The sequence below is a fragment of the Dama dama genome, chromosome 33 (assembly GCF_033118175.1).
Source record: "Dama dama isolate Ldn47 chromosome 33, ASM3311817v1, whole genome shotgun sequence".
Classification (NCBI taxonomy): Eukaryota; Metazoa; Chordata; class Mammalia; order Artiodactyla; family Cervidae; genus Dama; species Dama dama.
In genome coordinates this window covers 73,275,338-73,290,550 of record NC_083713.1, presented here as the reverse complement: position 1 = coordinate 73,290,550, position 15,213 = coordinate 73,275,338, and the positions used below count along the sequence as shown (strand labels likewise).

The 15,213-nt window shown below is 42.7% G+C and overlaps 1 non-coding gene and 1 pseudogene across 1 annotated transcript; both read right to left on the bottom strand.

Moving 5' to 3' along the window:
* Nucleotides 1-814: 814 nt before the first annotated feature.
* TRNAL-CAA (transfer RNA leucine (anticodon CAA)) lies at nucleotides 815-887 on the bottom strand. The gene has a single exon. It is a non-coding gene; the product is annotated as a tRNA-Leu (tRNA).
* Nucleotides 888-971: 84 nt separating this feature from the next.
* The window catches only part of LOC133051023 (ubiquitin-conjugating enzyme E2 N-like), a 49,783-nt pseudogene continuing 35,541 nt past the window's right edge, over nucleotides 972-15,213 (bottom strand).

Sequence of the window (15,213 nt, the reverse complement as noted above, 5' to 3'; positions counted from 1 at the left end):
TTTTTTACTTTAGAATAACAAAAATATTTTACTAAAACATAAGACTTACAGATGTTCCCAGACAAATCATACTATATGGTCACAAGCTTTTACATGAAAGGTGGAGTCTACGCTTGACAGCAAAGCCATCGTGTTATTGGTGAGGGCTGTGAAGTTTGTTTGATGTTCCCATTTTGGTTCAAACAATCAAGCCTATCCATCTGTGGCAACTAAATAAATAGAGAGCATATTCTAAAGAATGGTTAGCTGTGTAACCAGTGCAATTGGATCACTATTAAAGGGAAGGAGTCGATAAAATTAAAATAAAACTACCTCTCACAAGCTCAAAAAGTAATAAAGAAAAACACCCATTACCCCAGCAGCAAACCCTGGCCATTCCCTTCATTCACAGCACTTTGTACTTAAACAGCGATGGACAGATGGATTAAAGCAGAGAGGTGCACGGCCTTGAAAAGTGTCACAACAATCCCGGGGTCTTTCTAGCCTCTGCTCAAGCTTTGCAGCAGTGAATCAGGACGAGACACAGATATGCTAATGTGCATTTAAGCACCAAGGGATGAAGGGCGTCTGGGCTTTTAATCTGCAACGTTTCTAGGACCACGTCCATTAAAGTGAAATGAAATTCACTCAGTCGTGTCTGACTGTTTGCGACCCCGTGGACCATACAGTCCATGGAATTCTCTAGGCCGGAATACTGGAATGGGGAGACTTTCCCTTCTCCAGGGGATCTTCCCAACCCGGGGATCGAACCCAGGTCTCCTGCATTGCAGGTTAATTCTTTACCCACTGAGCTATCAGGGAAGCCCAAACAAACTGCCCTCTCTGAGGCTTGAACTCAGGACCTTCAGATTTTGAGACAGATGCACTGCCTACTGTGCTAAGAAGGCAGACGTGTCCATTAAAATCAAATGAAAAAGAAAGACATCTTGGCAGAACAGGAGAAGTGATGCAGAGTTGATGATCCAATTAATTTAAATATTATTCATGTTGGCATGCAGCCGAGTCCAAGCCAAGTCCATGCTCTAGCTGCTTCTATGGCTTGAGCTTTGTCAAGTCTGTCACTGCTGAGATACATCATTTACTAATGAATCATCTGGACTGGAAGCACTTAACGAAGCCAGGATGGATGACAGAACAGTACTGATCGGCAGGCCCGGGGACTACTCAGAATATCTAAACACACTCTTCCCAACTTGTCTACATTAGGATGCTAAATTTTGGTCATGAGACATACTTTAAGGGCTGCCATTGACTATTCTTCTGGAAGGAATAGTTCACATTTAAATGTCCCTCCTTCAAAGGGGAACCGTGGGGCCAGCAATGGCCACATTAAAATAACAGGCATTGATTGGTCTTATCTGGTTCAGCTTTGATGCCAGGAACTGGTCCAGCCAGGAAGCGATGGGTTTCCTCGACAACCCCCAGGGCATCCTAGCCATCCTGTCAGATCCCAAGCTGGGTCTCTGGTCTCCTCGCCCTGCATGTGTGTGCGCATGCTCAGCCGTTTCAGTCATGTACAACTCTTTGTGACCCTGTGGGCTGTAGCCCGCCATGCTCTTCTGTCCATGGGATTCTCCAGGCAAGAACACTGGAGTGGGTTGCCATGCCCTCCTCCAGGGGATCTTCCTGACTCAGGGATCGAATCTGGGTCTCCCGTACTGCAGGTGAATTCTTTACCGCTGAACCTCTGGGGAAGCCCCTCCTCTCCCTGCAGGTCCCTCTAATGTTGTTTTCACAAAGTGATAAACACATGGTCTCACACTCTTGGAGATCTGAGTGTTCTGTTCCCCTCCTCTACTTTTATCTGGACATTTTTTTTCCTTTCCTTTTACTGTCCTTATTCAGCTCAATTTGGACTCTACTGCTGTCTGTTTCTTCTTAGTCTGGATCTTTGTTTTGGAAAAGAACTTTGATTTGTTTCATTTCATGAGTTTAAGGGCCTATGCTGCTCCAGGGCTATCAGCAGTCCCACATGGACCAGTGCACTCGCCCCCATGTTGGATCCTTCAAAGCCTTCCTAGTTCTCAGGCTGACCCACAGGGCTTTTCAGTTAGTTAGCCTAGTGACTGTGGGCCATTGGAAGTCCAGCTGCCTCCTTACGCTTCTTCTACACAGAAGTAGACCCCATCCAGTTCTTGTAGCTACTGTTGTGTTGTTCCCAAGCCCTCATATCAGGAGATCACTGGGGAGACCTTATCATGTATTTTTTGTTATGGCTATTGCCTGTGGGTGTTTGTTGCTCTGTGGGACAATTTGGGAAGACTTAAAAGTGCCATCACCATCTTCTAAGAATTCCAATGTGTGTTGACTATTTTTTTTGATTTGCATAATTCAGCTCTAAATATTTTCTGTTGCTCCGAAGTAACCCAGACGGATACAATAGCATTGCTACACTGGAGCTGCAAACGAATAAAGTGGTCACAAACGGAGATTTCAGTCCCCATCATAGAGAGCAGAGCATTTCGACTATAAGAAGTCATGACCTGCCCTCTCTGCTCTGGTCAGACCTTGGGTGGAGCAGTGCCTCCTGCCTGGGCACCAAGGTTTTAACAGACACTCATCTGGGAAGTGTGTTCAGGAAGGAGAGGCAGTTCGAAAGCATGCAACGCAAGTAATGGCTGGGGGAGCGACCATAACAGGTATAGTTTTCTAACTGCTGCTCTGTGCCAGACACAGTCGACAAACATTAGTCATGTGATCCTCACGGCAACTCTGGAAGTGCTGTTCTTATCATTTACACTTGATGAGGCTTCCGAACATGAAGGAAACTGCCCAACGTTACACAGTGAGCAGCAAAGCTGGGATTCAAGCACAAGTCTATTTGTCTCCAAACCTGTACTTTTAGGTACAAAGCTGGGATTCAAGCACAATAGTAGTAGCAGGCATTTTCCTGTTAATCCGCTTCCACCCACTAACAGAGAACAATAAATTTGCACAATCCATCCTACTATGTCTAGGGGCTATTACTACTCTATTTACAGCAATATGTGCTCTTACCCAGAATGACATCAAAAAAATTATTGCTTTTTCCACATCCAGCCAACTAGGCCTTATAATAGTAACAATTGGTATTAACCAACCCTACCTAGCATTCCTTCATATCTGTACACACGCCTTTTTTAAAGCTATACTATTCATGTGTTCTGGCTCTATCATCCATAGCCTAAATGACGAACAAGACATTCGAAAAATAGGAGGCTTATTTAAAGCTATACCATTTACCACAACAGCCCTAATCATTGGCAGCCTCGCACTAACAGGAATACCTTTCCTCACCGGATTCTATTACAAAGATCTAATTATTGAAACCGCTAATACGTCGTACACCAACGCCTGAGCCCTTTTAATAACACTAATTGCCACCTCCTTCACAGCCATTTACAGCACCCGCATTATTTTCTTTGCACTCTTAGGACAACCCCGATTCCCAACCTTAGTTACCATTAATGAAAATAACCCCTTTCTAATAAATTCTATTAAATGCCTAATAATTGGAAGTCTTTTCGCAGGGTTTATTATTTCTAACAACATTCCTCCAACAACAATTCCTCAATTAACAATACCTTATTATTTAAAAATAATAGCCCTAACAGTAACAATTCTAGGCTTCATTTTAGCACTAGAAATTAGTAACATAACTCAAAACCTAAAATTCAACTACTCAACAAATATCTTCAAATTCTCTAATATATTAGGATATTTCCCCATAATTATACATCGTCTAACTCCTTATGTAAATCTAACAATAAGTCAAAAATCAGCATCCTCTCTCCTAGACTTAACTTGACTCGAAAATATTCTACCTAAAACAACTTCACTGATCCAAACAAAAATATCAATCATGGTTACAAACCAAAAAGGCTTAATCAAGCTGTATTTCCTCTCTTTCTTAGTTACAATTACCGTTAGTATCGTTCTATTTAATTTCCACGAGTAATTTCCATAATAACCACTACACCAATCAACAAAGACCACCCAGTCACAATAACTAACCAGGTACCATAACTGTAAAGAGCCGCAATTCCCATAGCCTCCTCACTAAAAAATCCAGAATCTCCTGTATCATAAATTACTCAATCCCCTAACCCATTAAATTGAAACACAATCTCCACCTCCTCATCCTTTAATACATAATAAACCATCATAACTTCTATTAAGAGACCAGTAACAAATGCCCCTAGTACAGTCTTATTAGATACTCAAATCTCAGGATATTGCTCCGTAGCTATTGCCGTTGTATACCCAAAAACCACTATCATCCCTCCTAAATAAATTAAGAATACCATTAAACCTAAAAAGGACCCACCAAAATTTAATACAATACCACAACCAACTCCACCACTCACAATTAATCCTAACCCCCCATAAATAGGCGAAGGTTTCGAAGAAAATCCTACAAAACCAAGCACAAAAATAATACTCAAGATAAATACAATGTATGTTATCATTATTCTCACATGGAATCTAACCATGACTAATGATATGAAAAACCATCGTTGTCATTCAACTACAAGAACACTAATGATCAATATCCGAAAAACCCACCCATTAATAAAAATCGTAAACAACGCATTCATTGATCTCCCAGCCCCATCAAATATTTCATCCTGATGAAATTTTGGCTCCCTACTAGGAATTTGCTTAATCCTACAAATTCTCACAGGCCTATTCCTGGCAATACACTATACATCTGATACAATAACAGCATTCTCCTCTGTCACCCATATCTGCCGAGACGTCAATTACGGTTGAATCATTCGATATATGCACGCAAACGGAGCATCAATATTCTTTATCTGCCTATTCATCCATGTAGGACGAGGCCTATACTACGGATCATACACTTTTCTAGAGACATGAAACATCGGAGTAATTCTCCTATTTACAGTTATAGCCACAGCATTCGTAGGATACGTCCTACCATGAGGACAAATATCATTCTGAGGAGCAACAGTCATTACCAATCTTCTCTCGGCAATCCCATACATTGGTACAAACCTAGTTGAATGAATTTGAGGAGGCTTTTCAGTAGACAAAGCAACCTTAACTCGATTCTTCGCTTTCCACTTTATTCTCCCATTTATCATTGCAGCACTTGCTATAGTACATTTACTCTTCCTTCACGAGACAGGATCCAATAACCCAACAGGAATCCCATCAGATGCAGATAAAATCCCCTTTCATCCCTACTATACCATTAAAGATATTTTAGGCATCCTATTCCTAATTCTCTTCTTAATAGCACTAGTACTATTTGCACCAGACTTGCTTGGAGACCCAGACAATTACACTCCAGCAAATCCACTCAACACACCCCCTCATATTAAACCCGAATGGTATTTCCTATTCGCATACGCAATCCTACAATCAATTCCCAATAAACTAGGAGGGGTCTTAGCCCTAGTCTCATCCATCCTAATCCTAATTCTTATACCCTTCCTCCACACATCCAAACAACGCAGCATGATATTCCGACAATTTAGTCAATGCTTATTCTGAATTTTAGTAGCAGACCTACTAACACTTACATGAATCGGAGGACAACCAGTTGAATATCCCTTTATCATCATTGGACAACTAGCATCTATCTTATACTTTCTCATTATTCTAGTCCTTATACCAGCCACCAGCACAATCGAGAATAACCTTCTAAAATGAAGACAGTCTTTGTAGTACACTCAATACACTGGTCTTGTAAACCAGAAAAGGAGAATAATTAACCTCCCTAAGACTCAAGGAAGGAGCTATAACCCCACTATCAACACCCAAAGCTGAAGTTCTATTTAAACTATTCCCTGACGCTTATTAATATAGCTCCATAAAAATCAAGAACTTTATCAGTATTAAATTTTCAAAAATTTTAATAATTTAATACAGCTTTCCACTCAACATCCAATTTACATTTTATATCCCATTAACCACACAGCAAAACATGTAATATAACCCTACGTCTTATAGTACATAGAATTAATGTATTAGGACATATTATGTATAATAGTACATTATATTATATGCCCCATGCTTATAAGCATGTATTTTCCATTATTTATAGTACATGGTACATATTATTGTCCATCGTACATGGCACATTGAGTCAAATCAACTCTTGTCAACATGCATATCCCGTCCCCTAGATCACGAGCTTGGTCACCATGCCGCGTGAAACCAACAACCAGTGAAACCATTTCAGTAAGGAAAATGCTGGGAAAGATTGAAGGCAGGAGGGCAGGCGGCAACAGAGGGTGAGACAGTTGGATGGCATTGTCAACTCAATGGACAAGAGTTTGAGCAAGCTCCGGGAGATGGTGAAGGACAGGGCAGCCTGGTGTGCTGCAGTCCTTGGGGTCACAAAGAGTCAGACACGATTGAGTGTTGTTCTGTCAGAACGACGACAATAGGGAAAAAATTAAGATTTTTGAAAACAAGTTGACACCATATGATTCAGCAGTGTTCCAGAAGGAAGGACAGGACTAATGTGAATTGAAGATGTATTATGCCTGGCACCATGTAAAAGCTGCTTAATTTAATCCTCATACCCATAAGAAGTATGTTTCAATACCCTGAAGGATCAGTCAGGGCCTGTTAGGAGAGAGAAGCCATAATCCTTATTTATATCAGAAATTCATTTAAAAGTGCTAAACCAGATATAAAGTTGCTAATTAGGTAACTGAAAAAGTAAGAAGGAAACTAAGTTATTGACGAGATAATAACTGCTGGAAGCTTCTAGTACCCTAGGGCGGGGGAACTGATGGACGAGATTAGATTATTAAAACTTAATAATTTCAATTAGATAATTTAGTTGGAAGAGAGGCCCCGTGGGGCTGACGCTCGCGTCCCTGAAGTGTAGGAGATGCTGGCACTCTGGAGCTGGAGTCTCTGAGATACAGCACCAAGAGGCTAGTTCTACGAGGGCTGGAAAACTGCAAGGTGGATCCCACTGTTGCTATGGGAAGGATCTCTGGCCGCTGGGGTGGAACAGTGCTACTGGAACATAAAGCAGACATGGAGAGATGAATCCAATCCTCCCTGTCAGCCCTGCACCCTCCCTCAGTGCCCTCTTGGGCTGATGCCAGCGATGCAGAAATGTGGTTTCAGGGTCCCAGCCGCAACATCACAAGCAGAGGAGAGAAGGACGGCATTTTGGTGATGAGGACAGGGAGGCTCAGACACATGCCTCAGGTCTCAGCGCTGGTGAACCAGGCGCACTCCACTCTCAGACTTTTACAAAAAATTAATTTTTACTGGCATATAGTTGCTTTATGGGCTTCCTTGGTGGTTCAGTGGTAAAGAATCGGCCTACCAAGCAGGAGGTGTGGGTTTGTATCATTTTTAAACATTTATGTATCATTTTATATGTAGACATTTCAGTTCAGTTCAGTTCATTTCAGTCACTTAGTCTTGTCTGACTCTCTGCGACCCCATGTCACAGGCAGCACACCACACCTCCCTGTCCATCACCAACTCCTGGAGCTTGCACAAACTCATGTCCCTCAAGTCAGTGATGCCATCCAACCAGCTTATCCTCTGTTGCCCCCTTCTCCTCCCATCTTCAGCCTTTCACAACATCAGAGTGTTTTCCAATGAGTCAGTTCTTCACATTAAGTGGCCCAAGTATTGGAGTTTCAGCTTCAATGAATATTCCTTCCAATGAATATTCAGGACTGATCTCCTTTAGGATGGACTGGTGGGATCTCCTTGCAGTCCAAGGGACTCTCAAGAGTCTTCTCCAAAACCACAGTTCAAATGCATCAATTCCTCAGGACTCAGCTCTCTTTACAGTCCAACTCTCATATTCATACATGACTACTGAAAAAATCATAGCTTTGACTAGACGGATCTTTGTCGACAAAGTAATATCTCTGCTTCTTAATATGCTGTCTATGTTGGTCATAGCTTTTCTTCCAAAGAGCAAGCATCTTTCATGGCTTCAGCCACTATCTGCAGTGATTTTGGAGCCCCCCAAAATAAAGCCTGTCACTGTTTCCATTGTTTCCCCATCTATTTGCCATGAAGTGATGGGACCTGATGCCATGATGTTAGTTTTCTGAATGTTGAATTTTCACCAACTTTTTCCCTCTCTTCTTTCGCTTTCATCAAGAGGCTCTTTAGTTCCTCTTCACTTTCTGCCATAAGGGTGGTGTCATCTGCATATATGAGGTTATTGATATTTCTCCCAGCAATCTTGAGTCCAGCTTGTGCCTCATCCAGCCTGGCATTTCGCATGATGTACTCTGCATATAAGTTAAATAAGCAGGGTGACAATATACAGCCTTGATGTACTCCTTTCCCAATTTGGAACCAGTCCATTGTTCCATGTTTGGTTCTAACTGTTGCTTCCTGACCTGCATGCAGACTTCTCAGGAAGCAGGTCAGGTGGTCTGGTATTCCCATCTCTTTAGCAATTTTCCACAGTTTGTTGTGATCCACACAGTCAAAGGCTTTGGGGTAATCAATAAGCCAGAAGTAGATGTCTTTCTGGAACTCTCTTGCTTTTTCGATGATCCAGTGGATATTGGCAATTTGATCTCCGGTTCCTCTGCCTTTTCTAAATCCTACTTGAACATCTGGAAGTTCATGGTTCACATACTGCTGAAGCCTGTCTTGGAGAATTTTCAGCATTACTTTGCTAGCGTGTGAGATGAGTGCAGTTGTGAGCTGGTTTGAACATTCTTTGGCATTGCCCTTCTTTGGGATTGGACTGAAAACTGACCTTTTCCAGTCCTGTGGCCACTGCTGAGTTTTCCAAATTTGCTGGCATATTGACTGCAAAACTTTAACAGTATCGTCTTTTAGGATTTGAAATAGCTCAACTGGAATTCCATCATCTCCTCTAGCTTTGTTTGTAGTGACGCTTCCTAAGGCTCACTTGACTTCACATTCCAGCATGTCTGGCTCTATGTGAGTGATCACACCATCAATGATTATCTGGGTCATGAAGATCTCTTTTGTACAGTTCTTCTGTGTATTCTTGCCACCTTTTCTTAATATCTTCTGCTTCTGTTAGGTCCATACCATTTCTGTCCTTTATTGTGCCCATCGTTGCATGAAACGTTCCCTTGGTATCTCTAATTTTCTTGAAGAGATCTCTAGTTTTTCCCATTATGTTTTCCTCTATTTCTTTGCATTGATCACTGAGGAAGGCTTTCTTATCTCTCCTTGCTATTCTTTGGAACTCTGCATTCAAATGGGTATCTCTTTCCTTTTCTCCTTTGCCTTTCACTTCTCTTCTTTTCTCAGCTATTTGTAAGGCCTCCTCACACAACCATTTTGCCTTTTTGCATTCCTTTTTCCTGGGTATGGTCTTGATCCCTGTCTCCTGTACAATGTCATGAACCTCCATCCATAGTTCTTCAGGCACTCTGTCTATCAGATCTAATCCCTTGAATCTATTTGTCACTTCTACCGTATAATTGTAAGGGATTTGATTTAGGTCATGCCTGAATGATCTAGTCGTTTTCCCTACTTTCTTCAATTTAGCAGTAAGGAGTTCATGATCTGACTCACAGTCAGCTCCCAGTCTTGTTTTTGCTGACTGTATAAAGCTTCTCCATCTTTGGCTGCAAAGTATATAATCAATCTGATTTTGGTATTGACCATCTGGTGTTCATTGGAAATACTAATGTTGAAGCTGAAACTCCAATACTTTGGCCACCTGATGTGAAGAGCTGACTAATTTGGAAAGACCCTGATGCTGGGAAAGATTGAGGGCAGGAGGAGGAGGGGACGACAGAGGATGAGATGGTTGGATGGCATCACCGACTGAATGGACCTGAGTTTGGGTGAACTCCGGGAGTTGGTGATGGACAGGAAGACCTGGCGTGCTGCAGTTCATGGGGTTGCAAAGAGTCAGACATGACTGAGCAACTGAACTGAACTGAACTGATCTGGTGATGTCCATGTATAGAGTCTTCTCTTGTGTTGTTGGAAGAGGGTGTTTGCTATGACTAGTGCATTCTCTTGACAAAACTCTGTTTTCCTTTTCCCTGCCTTTTAAAGGAGGTTGCCATTATCTTCATTATCTCCACCATAGTTTGGTCACAGGTCAAATAGCAGGGAGGGAACGCAGCCCCGCCTATCAATAGAAAATTGGATTGAAGATTTACTGAGCGTGGCCCCACCCAACAGAACAAGACCCAGTTTCCCCCACAGTCATCTCTCCCATCAGAAAGCTCCCATAAGCCTCTTATCCTTATCTATCAGAGGGCAAACAGAATGAAAACCACAATCACAGAAAGCTAATCAAACTGATCACATGGACCACAGCCTGTCTACCTCAATGAAACTATGAGCCATGCTGTGTAGGACCACCCAAGATGGATGGGTCATGGTGGAGAGTTCTAACAAAACGTGGTCCACTGGAGAAGGGAATGGCAAACCACTTCAGTATTCTTGTGTTGAGAACCTCATGAACAGTATGAAAAGGCAAAAAGATATGATAGTGAAGTATGAAATCCCCAGGTCAGTAGGTGCCCAATATGCTACTGGAGAAGAGTGGAGAAATAACTCCAAAAAGAATGAAGAGATGGAGCCAAAGCAAAAACAACGCCCAGTTGTGGATGTGACTGGTGATGGAAGTAAAGTCCAATACTGTAAAGAGCAATATTGCATAGGAACCTGGAATAATGGGTCCGTGAATCAAGGTACATTAGAAGTGGTCAAACAGGAGATGGCAAGTGTGAACATCGACATTTTAGGAATCAGTGAACTAAAATGGACTGGAATGGGTGAATTTAATTCAGATGACCTGTATACTACTGTGTACTGCCGCCTGTACCACTGTATACTGCTGTGGACAAGAATCCCTTAGGAGAAATGGAGTAGCCTCATAGTCAACAAAAGACTTTGAAATGCAGTTCTTGGGTGCAATCTCTAAATGACAGAATGATATCTCTTCATTTCTAGGGCAAACCATTCAATATCACAGTAATTCAAGCCTATGCGCCAACCAGTAATGCTGAAGAAGCTGAAGTCAAATGGTGTTATGAAGACCTACAAGGCTTTCTAGAACTAACACCTAAAAAAGATGTCCTTTTCATCACAGAGGACTGGAATGCAAAAGTAGGAAGTCAAGAGACCTGGAGTAACAGGCAGATTTTTTCTTGGAGTACAAGATGAAGCAGGGCACCATGGAATATTACTCAGCCATTAAAAAGAATTCATTTGAACCAGTCCTAATGAGATGGATGAAGCTGGAGCCCCTTATACAGAGTGAAGTAAGCCAGAAAGATAAAGAACATTACAGCATACTAACACATATATATGGAATTTAGAAAGATGGTAATGATGACCCTATATGCAAAACAGAAAAAGAGACACAGAAATACAGAACAGACTTTTGAACTCTCTGGGAGAAGGCGAGGGTGGGATGTTTCGAGAGGAATCGGGTGGAGAGGGAGGTGGGAGCAGGGATTGGGATGGGGAAGACGTGTAAATCCATGGCTGATTCATATCAATGTATGACAAAACCCACTGAAATGTTGTGAAGTAATTAGCCTCCAACTAATAAAAAAATTAAAAAAAAAAAAAAAAAGATGAAGCAGGGCAAAGGCTAACAGACTTAAATTGAATAAAGTAGGGAAAATGACTAGATCATTCAGGCATGACCTAAATCAAATCCCTTACAATTATACGGTAGAAGTGACAAATAGATTCAAGGGATTAGATCTGATAGACAGAGTGCCTGAAGAACTATGGATGGAGGTTCATGACATTGTACAGGAGACAGGGATCAAGACCATACCCAGGAAAAAGGAATGCAAAAAGGCAAAATGGTTGTGTGAGGAGGCCTTACAAATAGCTGAGAAAAGAAGAGAAGTGAAAGGCAAAGGAGAAAAGGAAAGAGATACCCATGTGAATGCAGAGTTCCAAAGAATAGCAAGGAGAGATAAGAAAGCCTTCCTCAGTGATCAATGCAAAGAAATAGAGCGAAACATAATGGGAAAAACTAGAGATCTCTTCAAGAAAATTAGCGATACCAAGGGAACGTTTCATGCAACGATGGGCACAATAAAGGACAGAAATGGTATGGACCTAACAGAAGCAGAAAATATTAAGAAAAGGTGGCAAGAATACACAGAAGAACTATATGAAAAAGATCTTCATGGCCCAGATAATCATTGATGGTGTGATCACTCACATAGAGCCAGACATGCTGGAATGTGAAGTCAAGTGAGCCTTAGGAAGCATCACTACAAAGTTAGTGGAGATGATGGAATTCCAGTTGAGCTATTTCAAATCCTAAAAGATGACACTGTTAAAGTTTTGCAGTCAATATGCCAGCAAATTTGGAAAACTCAGCAGTGGCCACAGGACTGGAAAAGGTCAGTTTTCAGTCCAATCCCAAAGAAGGGCAATGCCAAAGAATGTTCAAACCAGCTCACAACTGCACTCATCTCACACGCTAGCAAAGTAATGCTGAAAATTCTCCAAGACAGGCTTCAGCAGTATGTGAACCATGAACTTCCAGATGTTCAAGTAGGATTTAGAAAAGGCAGAGGAACCGGAGATCAAATTGCCAATATCCACTGGATCATCGAAAAAGCAAGAGAGTTCCAGAAAGACATCTACTTCTGGCTTATTGATTACCCCAAAGCCTTTGACTGTGTGGATCACAACAAACTGTGGAAAATTGCTAAAGAGATGGGAATACCAGACCACCTGACCTGCTTCCTGAGAAGTCTGCATGCAGGTCAGGAAGCAACAGTTAGAACCAAACATGGAACAATGGACTGGTTCCAAATTGGGAAAGGAGTACATCAAGGCTGTATATTGTCACCCTGCTTATTTAACTTATATGCAGAGTACATCATGCGAAATGCCAGGCTGGATGAGGCACAAGCTGGACTCAAGATTGCTGGGAGAAATATCAATAACCTCATATATGCAGATGACACCACCCTTATGGCAGAAAGTGAAGAGGAACTAAAGAGCCTCTTGATGAAAGCGAAAGAAGAGAGGGAAAAATTTGGCGAAAACTCAGCATTCAGAAAACTAACATCATGGCATCAGGTCCCATCACTTCATGGCAAATAGATGGGGAAACAATGGAAACAGTGACAGACTTTATTTTGGGGGGCTCCAAAAACTGCAGATGGTGACTGCAGCCATGAAATTAAAAGACACTTGCTCCTTGGAAGAAAAGCTATGCTCAACCTCAACAGCATTTAAAAAGCAGAGAGATACTTTGCCAACAAAGGTCCATCTAGTCAAAGCTTTTTTTTTTCCCCCAGGTAGTCATGTATGAATGTGAGAGCTGGACTATAAAGAAATCTGAGTGCCGAGGAATTGATGCTTTTGAACTGTGGTGTTGGAGAAAACTCTTGAGAGTCCTTTGGACTGCAAGGAGATCCAACCAGTCCATCCTAAAGGAGATAAGTCCTGAATATTCACTGGAAGGACTGATGCTGTAGCTGAAACTCCAATACTTGGGCCACCTGATGTGAAGTGCTGATTCACTAGAAAAAGACCCTGATGCTGGGAAAGATTGAAGGGAGGAGGAGAAGGGGGCGACAGAGGATGAGATGGTTGGATAACATCACTGACTCGATGGACATGAGTCTAAGTAAGCTCCGGGAGCCAGTGATGGACAGGGAGGCCTGGCGTGCTGCAGTCCATGGGGTCTCAAAGAGTCGGACACGACTGAGCAACTGAATTGAACTGAACTAAATGGCTAACAGAGTTTTGCCAAGAGTTTTGCAAGTTTTGGCACTTGCTAGTGCCAAGTTTTGCTACTGGTCATAGCAAACACCTTCTTCCAACAACAGAAAAGACTCTATCCATGAACATCACCAGATAGTCAATGTAGACATATAAGGTGTATCATATGATATTTATCTTTCTGTCTGATTTATTTCACTAGGTGTGATCATCTGTAGGTTCATCCATGGTGCAGCGAATGGCATTATTTCGTTCTTTTTCATGGCTGAGTAATGTTTTATTGTGTATATGTGCTGTATTTTATTTATCTATTCCTCTGTTGATGGACATTTAGGTTGTTTTCGTGTTTTGGCTATTGTAAATAATGCTGTGAATATTGGGGTGCATATCCCTTTTTGGACTACAGTCTTCTCTGGTTACATGCCCAGGAATGGGATTGCAGAGTCAGACGGTATTTCTGTTTTTAGTTTTTTAAGGGTCCTCCATACTGTTCTAAAGTCAGTACCTTGTTGTCCTCAGTTCACAGATGGGGAATCTGGGCTTCACCGGGGTTAAGGGGCTCACCCTCCCAGCACAGTGAGGGTGGCGTCAGTCTCCAAGCCCCTGCTCCCACCGCCGCACTCTGCTTCCTTGTTGTGTGTCCTGCTGCCCCAGAGGCTGAATTTTCAATCTATTAATGGTTTTCAGGGCCTGGGTTCAATCCATGCTTGGTCCTTTACCTCCTGGCCCAGGGGTCGGGAGTTTCTATAGGATGTGTGCAAGTATCCAACATGATGCATTCTGGCATTCCCTGGGTGTTCTGTGACAGTCTAGTGGAACCAAGAAAGTTGGGAGCATAGGGTCTTAGCCAAGACACTCAAACCACCAGATAATGGAAAGGACTCGGGTGTGTGTTTTCCCGATATGTGAACGGGCCAGGCCAGGGGAGCAGCTGAACAATCTGGGGGTGCAGGGGGGGCCAGGCATCAGGGGACAGAGTCTTCCTGCCCCTCAGGGGAGGGATGGCGGCTCTCCCTCCCTCTCACCCACCTCTCACTTCTGCCCCCACTGTGGAGGACGAGGCTGGGAGCAGCTGATCCCCACCTCTAGCCCAGAACCCCTATTGCAGATGTGACTAAGGAACCCTGGGCTGCAAACCCCAGGGCACAATCCTGCTCAGGTCCAGAGCCTCAGAGATTCCAATCTTGCTACATAGGAGGAACTCCCATGAAGAACATCAACAGGAGGAGCATGGCCAGGATGCAGAGTAGGAAGGTACCGGGTTCACCTCCCACCATGGGCACGTCCAAACTGCAACTATTTACAGAGCAGCTATTGGTGAGAAAGGCCTGAAGACTAGTAGAAATGACCTTTTAACAAAGCTAAACATATGAAGGACAATGAGACGAGTAAGAGGGGCAGAAACTCAGCCTAGTTAGGACCCTCACTCCCTGGGCGGGTGACCCACACACGGGAGAATAATTACAATTACAGAGCAAGGAATCTGAGCCCCACACTGGGTTCCCCAGCTTTGGGATCCGGCACTGGGAAAAACAGACCCAAGAATGTTTGGCTTTG